The sequence below is a fragment of the Apium graveolens genome, chromosome 10 (assembly GCF_009905375.1).
Source record: "Apium graveolens cultivar Ventura chromosome 10, ASM990537v1, whole genome shotgun sequence".
In the NCBI taxonomy this organism is placed as follows: domain Eukaryota; kingdom Viridiplantae; phylum Streptophyta; class Magnoliopsida; order Apiales; family Apiaceae; genus Apium; species Apium graveolens.
In genome coordinates, this window is record NC_133656.1 from 206,723,866 (window position 1) to 206,736,351 (window position 12,486).

Below are 12,486 nucleotides of genomic sequence, written 5' to 3' on the forward strand. Positions count from 1 at the left end.
AAAATACACCACAGAGCCGGATTCCCCAGGTTTTGAGCGAGTATTTAAATCCCCTTAAAAGGAAGATCTTAAATATAAAAATGAGTTTTGGGATCCGCTCTGACTTTTAAAAAATCATTTTGAAGACTCGAAAACACTTTAAAGAGTGTTTGGAGTAAGGCTGATTTAATGAAGTAAATCAGTCCCCAGAATATTTTAGAAAATGACTGAATATTATTATTTTAATTAATATTCCCATAAAGAATAATCTTTATAAAAATAATTGAAGTAGAAGTTTTAAAACTTATACTTAAAACGAATATTAAATAACCAAAGATATACTTATATAAAAGTATTATCTTTATTTGAATAACCGAAAATAAAGTTTGATTATTTACACCTTATTCTTTAAGTAAAATTAAAGAAGATATTACAGCACATAATCGGAGTCATAGATCCTCAATGAATATTCAGAATAATATTCATAAATAATATAAAAGAGTCATAAGCCTTCGAATGAATATTCAAATAATATTCAATAATAATATATAAAAGAGTCATAGCCCTCGAATGAATATTCAAATAATATTCAGAATAAATAATAAAAGAGTCATAAGCCCTCGAATAATATTCGAAATAATATGCAATAATAAAATGAAGTTTAAAGTTATCGAATAAACCTTATTCGATTAATAGTTTGGAAAACTATAACCATATATATATATAATATATATCTATATATATATCCATATCCATATAAAATCTACTCAGCATCCTCGACTCCCGGTTTTAGAAAATATTTTCACCTTTGGGTCCCTATACTAAGGGTATATGCAAGATACAACTATCCTCTAGCATAGGTATTATCAAATAACCAACAGATTATATTTCAAGAATAAAACAGGCATGCATATATACCATATCACATGCTACAATATATCGCAAAAATTTGCTAATAACAATCATGCAATATCACAAGATAATGCATATGCATACATTTACATCACAACAACAGTGTATCGGATAGAATACTTGCCTGAGCGACTGGGGGTTACGAATGGCTCGGGACGAGTCTGGTAACCTATAAACAACAAGTAAGTTGGAATTAAACCAAAGTCACTTGTGAATCTATACTTTAACTAACTTAGACTCTAACGCTTGTTTTGCGCTCACTGATTCGCTTAAGTCACTCGGGTACCCTCGGCTCCACCATTTTTAATAATTTAACCTTTACGAGTTTTAAAGCGATTCCTTCGCGAGTGACTTACCAACTGCCTAAACACTTACCATAAATGTTTCATGCATTAATTAACCCTTTTTGGTGTTTAACCTACAATTCAAAGTAAGGCGAGGGAAAAAATTTCGTTCGCGAAACGCCGTTACTTGAAACGGTCGTTTCTCCTAAACCGTAAATCGGAATCGAACGAACTACATATCAAAACGAAGCTCGTAACATGAGCTATCTAAACATGGCAGTGGTCACAATCTAGCAGGGGGTTCTCGGGTCCTAATGCTATGCAAAAACAGTCCAAAGAAAATCGGACATTACGACGGCTATGTTTACGCGATTACCAATTTATACCACTCCAATTCTTTACCAATTCACTACAAACCACCCAACCATCATCAATACATCAAACACAACTTATATCAAGGCAAAGTCAGTCCATAATCTCAAGGTTTTCCAACTTATTCAACCACAAACACGATCTACTAATCCATAACTTAAGATTCATTAACCATTAACCAAGATTCATATCCAAAATCACCACAAATCCAACCCAACTATCTAACATACATGGATCTTGCTATACATACATGGATATTTCTATATAGACATTAATCCATCCATAAACTCATCAAAACTCAAAGTTCAAACTATAAGTTAAAGGTGAAAGTTGTTTATACCTCCTTGAAGCTTCCTAACACAACCCAAGAGCTTTGAATGCCTAAAAGAACCTTGATCCTTGCTTGTATAACCTTAATCTTTCATAAAATCCAAGAAAACTAAAGTTATTTCTTGAAGGTTACTATTCACCATTCTTCCTTGATTTATAGAAAAAGATTGGCTTGGAATTAGAAGCTTAAACTTATAGGAAGTATGTAACTTAACTAGGAGAAGCTAGGATAATTACCTTGCTAAATAATAAGTGTGGAGCTTGGATCTTCAAATTTTAAGAAATGGGCCGAGAGCTAGCTTGGGAAGAATGATATTTTTGTGTTTTGTTTGATGAAAATGAAATGATTTGCTTGGTTGGTTGATTTGTGTGTTGTTTTTGGTTAATGACTTAATTAACCTTTTATTTGGTGGTTATAAACCAATCACACCTCCTCCTTCCCTATGTCATGCTTGTGTCACCTTGCACATGTCATTATGCTCCCACTTGTCCACACCTTGTGGTTTGATGATGTCACAATCCCTGGCTTCTTGTACAAGCTTGTCTCTTGGTCACTTATTTGTTTTACGGTTCGCTTATCTTTCGTTCTCGTTTATCGTTTGAGGGATCATACCCGGGATCTTATTACTTAGGTTCCCTTAACCTTTCTCAATATATTATATTCCTTTTATGATCCTCTCTTATAATCCTTTAATTTAAATCCTTTTTATCCTGTTACCTTATACTCAATTCTCTCCGTATATTGTGGATTTCCGGGAAAATCAAAGTGTTCGGAATTGGATTCTGACGATCTTTACATACACTTATATACCACATAGAGTACTAATAATATCCCATAAGATCAATAACAGAACCCCTACATAGCGTGGCATGAAAAGTTTTCTCATTCAGCAAAAACACTATTCATAAGGGTTTCAAAAATTCCCCAAAAATTGGGGTTATTACAGTTGTACTGCTTTGCTGGATACTGCTGATAAGGCTGTTGAACCGCATTCTGAGTGTTGCTCAGCTAAAGTTAGGATTATTACGGTTATTGGGATGATAGGTGGCTAGCACAGGTTGCTGCGACCTCTGAAAGTTGCTAGCACACTGCTTCATCTCATGGGCACCAGCACAAAGCTCACAGACACTAGTGATCTGATTAACTCCATAATTAGCCAAAGAATCCACCTTCATCGTCAAAGCCTTAAGCTGAGCAGCTATAGCAGTAGTTGTATCTAACTCTAGAATTCCTGCTACCTTGCCCTGAGATAGTCTCTGAGTAGGATTCTGGTATTCATTAGCAGCCATCACTTCAATCAATTCATAAGCTTCATCATAGCTTTTAGCCCATAAGGCTCCTCCTGATGTTGAATCAGGCATGGGTCTAGAAGTAGCACCCAATCCATTATAGAAGCAGTTAATGATCATCCAGTCAGGCATCCCATAGTGAGGATACTTTCTCAGCATCTCTTTGTAACGATCCTAAGACTCACATAAAGATTCTCCAGATTGCTGAGCAAATTGAGTAAGTGCGTTTCTGATTGCAACAGTCTTCGCCATATGAAAGAATTTGGTTAAGAATTTTTTAGCAAGATCCTCCCATTTGGTGATAGACCCTGGTGGTAGAGAATGTAACCAGCACTTTGCTTTATCCCACAGAGAGAATGGGAAAAGCCTCAACTTAATAGCATCTTCAGAAACTCCATTGAACTTGAAAGTGTCACAGATCTCGATGAAATCTCTGATGTGCATGTTGGGGTCTTCTATCGGAGAACCACCAAACTGAACTGAGTTTTGTATCATCTGAATCGTGATCGACTTGATCTCAAAGATGTTAGCCGAGATGGCTGGTCAAACAATGCTAGACTGAATATCATTGATCTTCGGTTGAGAGTAGTCCATCAAAGCCTTTGGATTTGCTTCTGGTTCTCCCATTGCAAAAAGTACCTCTTCTTCCTTCTCAACTAAGATCTCTTCTTTAACTTTCTCCTCGACTACAACTTCTTCCTCAGCTTGATCCAGCGTCCTCTTACGAGACCGAGAACGCATATGCATACATGCTCGCTAGAGTACCTGAAACACGACAAGGAATTTAGTAAGTAACAATGTCCGAGTCACTGAACTTTAATGACCAAAGATGACAAACACATAAACTAAAAATTAACACTGAAGTCCCCGGCAGCGGCGCCAAAAACTTGTTAGGGAGAAAATACGCGCTAAAATTACACGCAAGTATACACATTCGCAAGTAATATAGAATTAATTCTAGTTCATTCCCACATGGACAGGTTTAGATTAACTTTAATCAATGTATCTATGCAACAATGGTATGGTTATTATCCAATGCTAAGACGAATCACAAAGTGAGGTTGTTTATAACTAAGATTAACTAAGAGATTATACTAAAGAACATTAACTAAGAGAGTTGAATACTATATGACACAAACATGGGATTCTAATTTCATTAAATACTTCATTCAATAGCCTTTCCATTCTTAACCTTAGCATGCAATGGTGATACTAATCAGATAACACGAAACTGATCACCGCCAACTTTCGTCGTACGAATACATATTACCAGACATCCACAAAAGAGATAGAGGATGAATAGACACCAATTATATTGAGACCCTATATGCTTATAGAATTTGACAACATAATGGTTTAATGCACAAGTTATCTATCATGATTACATAGGGCAAGTAAGATGGTTAAAATTACCTACGAATCATGTATATCAAAATACATGAACCTATGCTAGCATGGCAAGTTCTAAACCCTTAAATTCACTTTCGCTTCATTAAAGATTAACACGCTATCTTATAAGTTCGCGACGCTCATAAGACGAATAAGTACAACCAATACTAGGTTATCATACAATCACCACACACTAAGGCATCAAAACAAATTAACTAAGGAAATCCATAAATAAATCCGTTAGAACCCCACGATAACGATTAGCCCATAGTCGGAATCATCAACGTGGATTCCGATAAAAGCATGGTATAATAAACGTAGTCCTTATACTGAATAAATAATAAACCAAGTACGAAACAAGAGTATAGGTTCACGAATAAGAAAAATAGCATCCAAAGTTATAACTTAAAATAAAGAATCACAAGAATAAACTAGATCCTCTTCGCCTTGGTTGAATTGTATTTTACGGTCTTCTTACACCTTCTCCTTAAGCTATAGTACGTCTTGTTATGAAAAACGAACATAAGTTATATTTATATAGCAGACCATGCAGAGTAGAAGTCTATCAATCAGAATCAAAAGAGAATCAAGATTCTTTTATCTTGACCTGGTGCGGCCCCGCGCTTGACCAGCATGGGCGCGCTGAGTTTCCGTTCTTTGGGCGCGGGCGCACGCTATCACAACGTGGGTGTGCTGACTCTCTGGATAATTTTCAGACTTCTTCTTTTCTTGCTAATTTGAGTTGGTATTTTCACGAGCTTTTATTCTGGACATCATCCTAGCACCATATTAGCATCAAAACAATGCTAATTCACCTGTATTTCTGATAAATGCCTGAAATGCAAAAACACTACAAAAACACGTTAAAAACACTAAAAACTTGAGTACAAAACATCAATTCAAAGTTTTACAGAGCGTTATAAAGTGTTAGGTCCAAATATATATACAGATGGGGGGTGAATGTATGTCTTTCGTTTTCGTTAATTAATTGCAGCGGAAAATAAACCTCAAAAACAAAATAAACAAACACAACGAGATTCACGGAATAATTCTTATTATTAAGAAATTAAACCATAAAGATTTGCTTATAACTCCGAATATAAATAATTCGAAGCAACAAATATAGAGAGAACCAAAATAATAACAATCAATTTGGGGTTCTATGGCGATCAAGAGTAGAGTAGCACTTGAATAATATATGTGGCGATCAGCTGAGTTTCCTGTATGTCCTGCTCTGTGGCGATCAGTGCTCTGTGGCGATCAGAGAAGCCGCCTTTGCCTTAACATTTTACCTCGCCTATGGTGACTAGTATAGTAGAGATAAATCAGCATAATATGATTTCTTTCTTTGCTGCACAACCACATGTATGTGGCAGAAGATTGATTTATGCAGGAGAAAGAAAAATAAGTCGCCATAGAATGAAAAACCAGCCGCCTTTTCCTTAATATAATTCTCTATATGGCGACTTAGAGTAGCACGAATTCAAGCAACAAACAAAGCCTTAATTTCTGAATCATGTAGGCACAGGGGAGAATTACTGAGCACGCGCTAATCAACCCATGAGGTCGCCATAGGTGCGCTATACGCGCGCGTTGCTTTGCCGCACAGATACACAAAGAAACCAATCCAAGTTTTTACTTCTGCAAAGCTGTTTTGTTTGGTTTCTTTTCATTAGAACGCATGGTCCCACGTGGCAATCAATAAAAATGAAGGTGCCATTTTCAAGTATCAACTAGGGTGTTTCTTTTGTTTACCAGGGACCCACGACGACTTGCATTTCTTTCATCTCCCATGCATGCCATAAACACAAAACTGAGTTGCCATTTTCTTTATTCAGAATCCTGAATTTGTTTCTTTTATAAAATAAAATGTACACGACTGCATGCATTTTACTTAATTAAGAAATCGAGTATTGCACGACAGTAGATCTAGCTGACAGTAAATTAATTAAATAAATAAATAAACATTTAATGTTTAAAAATTAAATAAATAAATGAAGTATTAGTTTTCATTTATTTATTTAAATCAAAAATCAAATATTAATTTATTTATTTAAAATCAATTGTTGATATAATAATTAAATAAATAAATGAATCGATTTCTATTTAATTATTTAATAAAAGATCAGCCATTGATTAAATAATTCCTGTAAATTCTCGGGTTGTACTCCTCTGTATCTGCAGGCCTTCTAATCTCTGGGATTTTGTACCTTAGTATATTTCCAAACTCCTCGAGTACAAAAACCACTTAACAGTGTTCCTAAAAATAATACTCCATTTCCTTTCACAGATCACTGACGTCTTGTGCATGGGTCTGGTTCACAGATGACTAGTTCTGCTCTCAGGCCTTCGTATTATACCCGTATAAACCACTGTTAAGATTTCTACTAAATATAACCAACTTCACTAGGAATCCTTGAGGTCTTCACACTGATTCTGACAACTGCTTCGAATGACTCCAACCTTATTCCTCCGATGCCTGAACAAATTAATGAACTTCATATGGATCACTGTTGACATCTTCTTCACTACAGCTAACAAAACCTTTGGTGCATATACCGAATATACAATCTGTACTGATCCTAGTGGAACATAGATTATTTCAAAGTCCTTGTTCTGTGTTGAGTTATCCAAACCAGTATTGTTGAGATAAACATACAGCTTCAATCTTGCTCAACTAACCTTATCCAAAAATCTTCAATCAGCTTTCAGCGAATCCTTTTTTCCACAAGGGATTATGATGTCTTTCTACTTTCAATCCTGGACTTGGAAATAATACTATCTTATATCTATCACATCTTCTATAAGCACTCAACTTCAGCAGAGAACAGATTCTTCTCTCCCTTATGTAAAGTTGCAGATAGATACGTCTTCCAAATACTGTCTTCAATAATCTTCAGATCTTCCCATAAAGCACATAGACATCATTTTGGAACTTGTAATCGAAGCCCAATAATTTCTCCCCTTAAGATGAAGAATCCCTTCCTTGGTACAATAAAGTTAAAAATCCCTCTTCTTAGTTACAGAAAGACTATCAGTCCATAATCTCTTCATAATCTCTCCCCCTTAGTTGAGTAATCCTTCAAAATGTATTCAGAGTAAAACCTTAGGATCAACCAACCAAGTGAAGAGACTATTTGGTAACCATTCCTCACAGTGCAAGTGTGTGATTTCTGTTTAGTGATCTCACAATTGTGTTTCACTCCACTCTACACTCAAGTGTTTATCACTCAGTCTCACAGTGTGTCACTCACTCAAAGCTCCAAACATCCAAGTGTACCTGCGAGAAAATCCTTTTAATAGAAAAGTTGTCTTCCACCTTTAAGGATGGAAACTCTCAGTCAAGAGATTCAGAAATGTTCCTTCTGAGAGGGGAAATTAGGATTCTTTTAAGTGATAGAATTCCTAATATCCCTCAACTTCCATGAAGAAGTATACCTTATAAACTCATCAGTTGATATCTGAATCCTCATTTACAAGTTGCTATTTTGACTAAGTCAAAATCATAACCAGATTTGAATTCTGGGAAGATAACCAATGATCAATGATATGCCATTAGGGATCAAAGATTTCTTTTAAAGTCTGTGAGGACTTATTCAAAATCAGAGATAAAGATTAGAACATGATCCAGGATTTCAACCTATTGCCATTGACCTTGATATGGTTTGACAATGATTGATGCATCAAACCTTCCTTGTGTGTGTGAATCTCACATGTGCATTGGAAACATTATAATCAAGGGGTAGTGACTCTTATACAGATGCCTGGATGACATGAGAATTTTCAATAGATAACATTCTTTTGGGAGAATGCACCTAGTAACTGTTTATATGCCTTTTTTAGCTCTATATCCTGTTGAGATAATAGAGATGGGCTTACAGATGTCTCAGGTTATACATACTCTACTTCTTTGTGAGAGACAGAGCTGTAGGGTTGACCTTTCCTTCCTTATGTGGTGCTTCTTGGCACTATCTCCCTTATCCTCAACACAACTCCAAAACCAAGTGGTAATTTTGTCTAATCACTAAGTTGATATCTCAAGAAAATTAAGTGAATCAGAGCAAAATCTGGGAAATGTATCAGAGTATGGGTAATGGAATACTGTTTGAGAAGTGTTTGGTTCTAATGACTTGGGCTAGAACCTATGAGGTTTGATAGGCTTTTAGTCAGTTCCTAAAACCACTGAGGGTGTTGAAGATCACAAACATCTGAAGTAAAATATCAGAGAGTTTGATGATCAAGAACAGAGTGATTTCAGAATCAGAGATTTGTTACCTTTACTTACCACAATATGGATTCATGAAGGATGTCTCAGATGATCATGCTTTCTGAATCTTTTGACAATGCTACTCAAACAAATCTCATCAACTCAAAACAGTTCAAAGTTAGTCCAATACAGATCAATACTATAGAGGAAGGAGATGAACATTATTTTATGCTTATAAGATATGCATAAGGTAATCAGAATATAGGAAATATATCAGGATCAAATATCCAGAACAAAACATAAGCATAGCAAGATCATCAGAGTTACACATATGATCAACCTATAAGTCATATAAGCCATTAATTATGCCAGGAGTGTATCCAACAAGTATGCACCAATTAATTAGATAACACAAGACTGAACCAATTTAAAATCTACTCCTAACATAATAATATCAATATCAAGAGTGTTTACATCAGAGTAAGCATATAACATGTAAACATTCAAACAACTCATATATTGCATCAAAAACTCTAACTACTTACCACTATCATATAACATGTAAAGCATGGTAATCAGTTAGCTTCAAAATAAGTTTACAAACATGGATATATATATATAATGAATAGATATGTAAACTTACTTTCCCCTCAAGGCATCATCATCGGGGTAGTAAAGTTTACCCGCACCAAATTACATTTGTTGATTTCCAATTAATTGGACAAATTCAACATGCCAAGTTCACTAACCAACTTATTGAAGGTAACTTCATCAAGTGGCTTCGTGAAAATGTCTGCAATTTGGTCCGTTATGGGAACATAATGAAGTTCCATAATTCCATTCGTTATATCCTCTCAAATGAAATGATACCTTATATCAATATGTTTGGTCCTTGAGTGCTGAACAAGATTGTTTGAGATTGCTATGGAACTTGTGTTGTCACAGTAGATAGGAATATTCTTCAAATCAAGTCCATAGTCTCGAAGTTGGTTTCTCATCCAAAGAAGTTGAGAATAGCAGCTACCAGCAGCAATGTATTCAGCTTCAGCAGTAGATGTAGAAACTGAATGCTGCTTCTTACTAAACCAAGAAACCAATCTTCTCCCAAGAAACTAACAGCTTCCTGTAGTACTCTTCCGATCAATCTTACAACCAGCGTAGTCAGAATCTATATAGCCGATGAGATCAAAGCTTGTATCTTTAGGATACCGGATACCTAGATTAGGTATACCCTTCAGATATCTGAAAATTCTTTTAATGGCTATCATATGAGATTCCTTCGGATCAGCTTGGAACCGTGCACACAAGCATGTAGCAAACATAATATCTGGACGACTCGCAGTCAGGTAGAGTCATGATCCAATCATGCCTCGATAATGAGTGATGTCCACCATCTTACCAGACTTGTCTTGATCAAGTTTTGTGGCAGTTGTCATCGGAGTTTTTGCAGGTGTTGAGTCTTCCAACTGATATTTCTTCAGTAGATCTCTGATGTACTTCATTTGACAAATGAAGATACCATCTGATTTCTGACTCACTTGTAATCCAAGGAAGTAGCTCAACTCACCCATCATACTCATCTCATACCTACTCTGCATAAGCTTAGCAAACCTTGCACAAAGTGCATCATTCGTAGATCCAAATATAATGTCATCAACATAGACTTGCATAAATATGGTATCATCTTTATGATTCTTATAAAACAGAGTCTTATCTTTGTCACCTCTAGTGAAACCATTTTCAAGAAGAAATTCTGAGAGAGTGTCATACCATATTCTCGGCGCTTGCTTTAGACCATAAAGAGCCTTGAAGAGAAAATAGACAAAATCTTCAAACTCGGGATCTATGAAACCAGGGGGTTGCTCCACATAGACCTCTTCTTCAAGCTCACCATTCAGGAAAGCACTTTTCACATCCATCTGATATACCTTGAAGTTTGAATGTGCTGCAAATGCTAAAAACATCCTGTGGCTTCAAGTCTAGCAACTGGTGTAAAGGTCTCATCGTAGTCAATCCCTTCTTCTTGAGAGTACCCCTTAGCAACCAGTCTCTCCTTGTTCCTTGTTACAATTCCATCTTCGTCAAGCTTGTTTCTGAAAACCCATTTTGTGCCAAAAACTGATTTGTCTTTAGGTCTGGGTACAAGTTTCCACACTTTCTGTCATTTGAACTGATTGAGTTCCTCTTGCATAGCAATCACCCAATCAGGATCTCCAAGAGCTTCATCTACTTTCTTTGGTTCCATTTGAGATAGAAACCCAGAATATAAACATTCATTTGATGTAGCTCTTCTAGCTCTTACTCAAGTATTAGAAACACTAAGTACCAAATGCCAAAGATGGTCTTTACTCCATTCTTTACGTCTTGGTAGACTTGCTTTTGATGACTCTGCATTTCCAGAATTAAGTTTAGTCAGACTAATAGATCCTTGTTCTTCTTATTCTGATCTTCTAGCCTTTACTCCGGTATCAAAATTACTGAGTATCATATGCCAAGGATGGTTTTTACTCCATTCTTACATCTTGGTAGACTAGCTCTTGATGACTCGGTATTTTCATAATTGTGTTGAGTCTGACTAGTAAATCCTTGTTGTTCTTCTTCTTCTGATCCTCTAGCCCTCTGGTATCAAAAACACCAAGTAACAAGTGCCAAGGATAGTTTTTACACTATTCTTACGTCTTGGTAGACTAGCTCTTGATAACTCAGCATTTTCAAAATTATGTTGAGTCTGACTAGTGGATCTTTGTTCTTCTTGCTCCCCCTGAGTTGTTGTCGGCATGATCTATAGAATCTGAAGCTTGTGGATTGGTTCCAAAGATGATATGACTGTGCTTCTTCCAGTTTCCACTATCATTACTGCATCTGAACCACTTCCATTATCATCATTGTCAATTAATCCTTTAGAATCTGAATCTTGAGAACTAGTTCCAGAAATAGATTGACTATCTTTGCTTGTCTCAGAACCATTCCCATCATATTCTGAATTAGAATTGTTATTATTGACAAGATTATTTGCATTTACATCTTCATTTGAGACAACCTCAAGTTCATCTTCATCATCAGAAAGATCTTCAACATTTAGATTGTCTAAGCTGTCTTCCTTATGATTACTTGGGAGCTTGCTGTCATTAAGTGTTAATAATGACAGAAATAAAATCTCATAATCAAACATGATTCACTATCCACTAAGTCTACTACCAATTATGATATTCAACAAAGAATTCATTAATTGTTAGACTCCATGGAAATTGAATTATATCCAACTATGTTACACACATGATTTTGATCTTAGTGAGTTTTTCAGAAAAGGCAATGTAAAATATCTCGCTATTATCAAATCTCACCACCATCTTGTGACAAAAATATTAACAAAATTTGTCAACAAATTTATTCAAGTATGTAGTGCTACAAAACTCACCATTAACTAGTGATAAAACTATCAACAAGAATTGTTACTAGATTTATCAGAAGTTTATAGTGCTACAAATATCACCACCAACTAATGATATGAATTATCAAGAGTTTATGGTGCTACAGAACTCATCACTAACCATTGAAAAAGATTCTCAATTGTGTAATGCTACTAAACTCATCACAAACCACTGAAATCGATCATCAGAGGTGTGATGCTGCTAAACTCATCACAAATCACTGAATAAATCATCAGAGATGGATGCAGCTAATCTCATCACAAACCACTGAAATAGATTATTAGAAGTGTGA

The 12,486-nt window shown here is 35.6% G+C and overlaps 1 non-coding gene across 1 annotated transcript; it reads left to right on the forward strand.

Annotated features, from left to right (window-relative positions):
• The first annotated feature begins 3,297 nt into the window (after positions 1-3,297).
• Positions 3,298-3,404, forward strand: LOC141694365 (small nucleolar RNA R71). The gene has a single exon (XR_012563679.1). It is a non-coding gene; the product is annotated as a small nucleolar RNA R71 (small nucleolar RNA).
• The last annotated feature ends 9,082 nt before the right edge of the window (positions 3,405-12,486 follow it).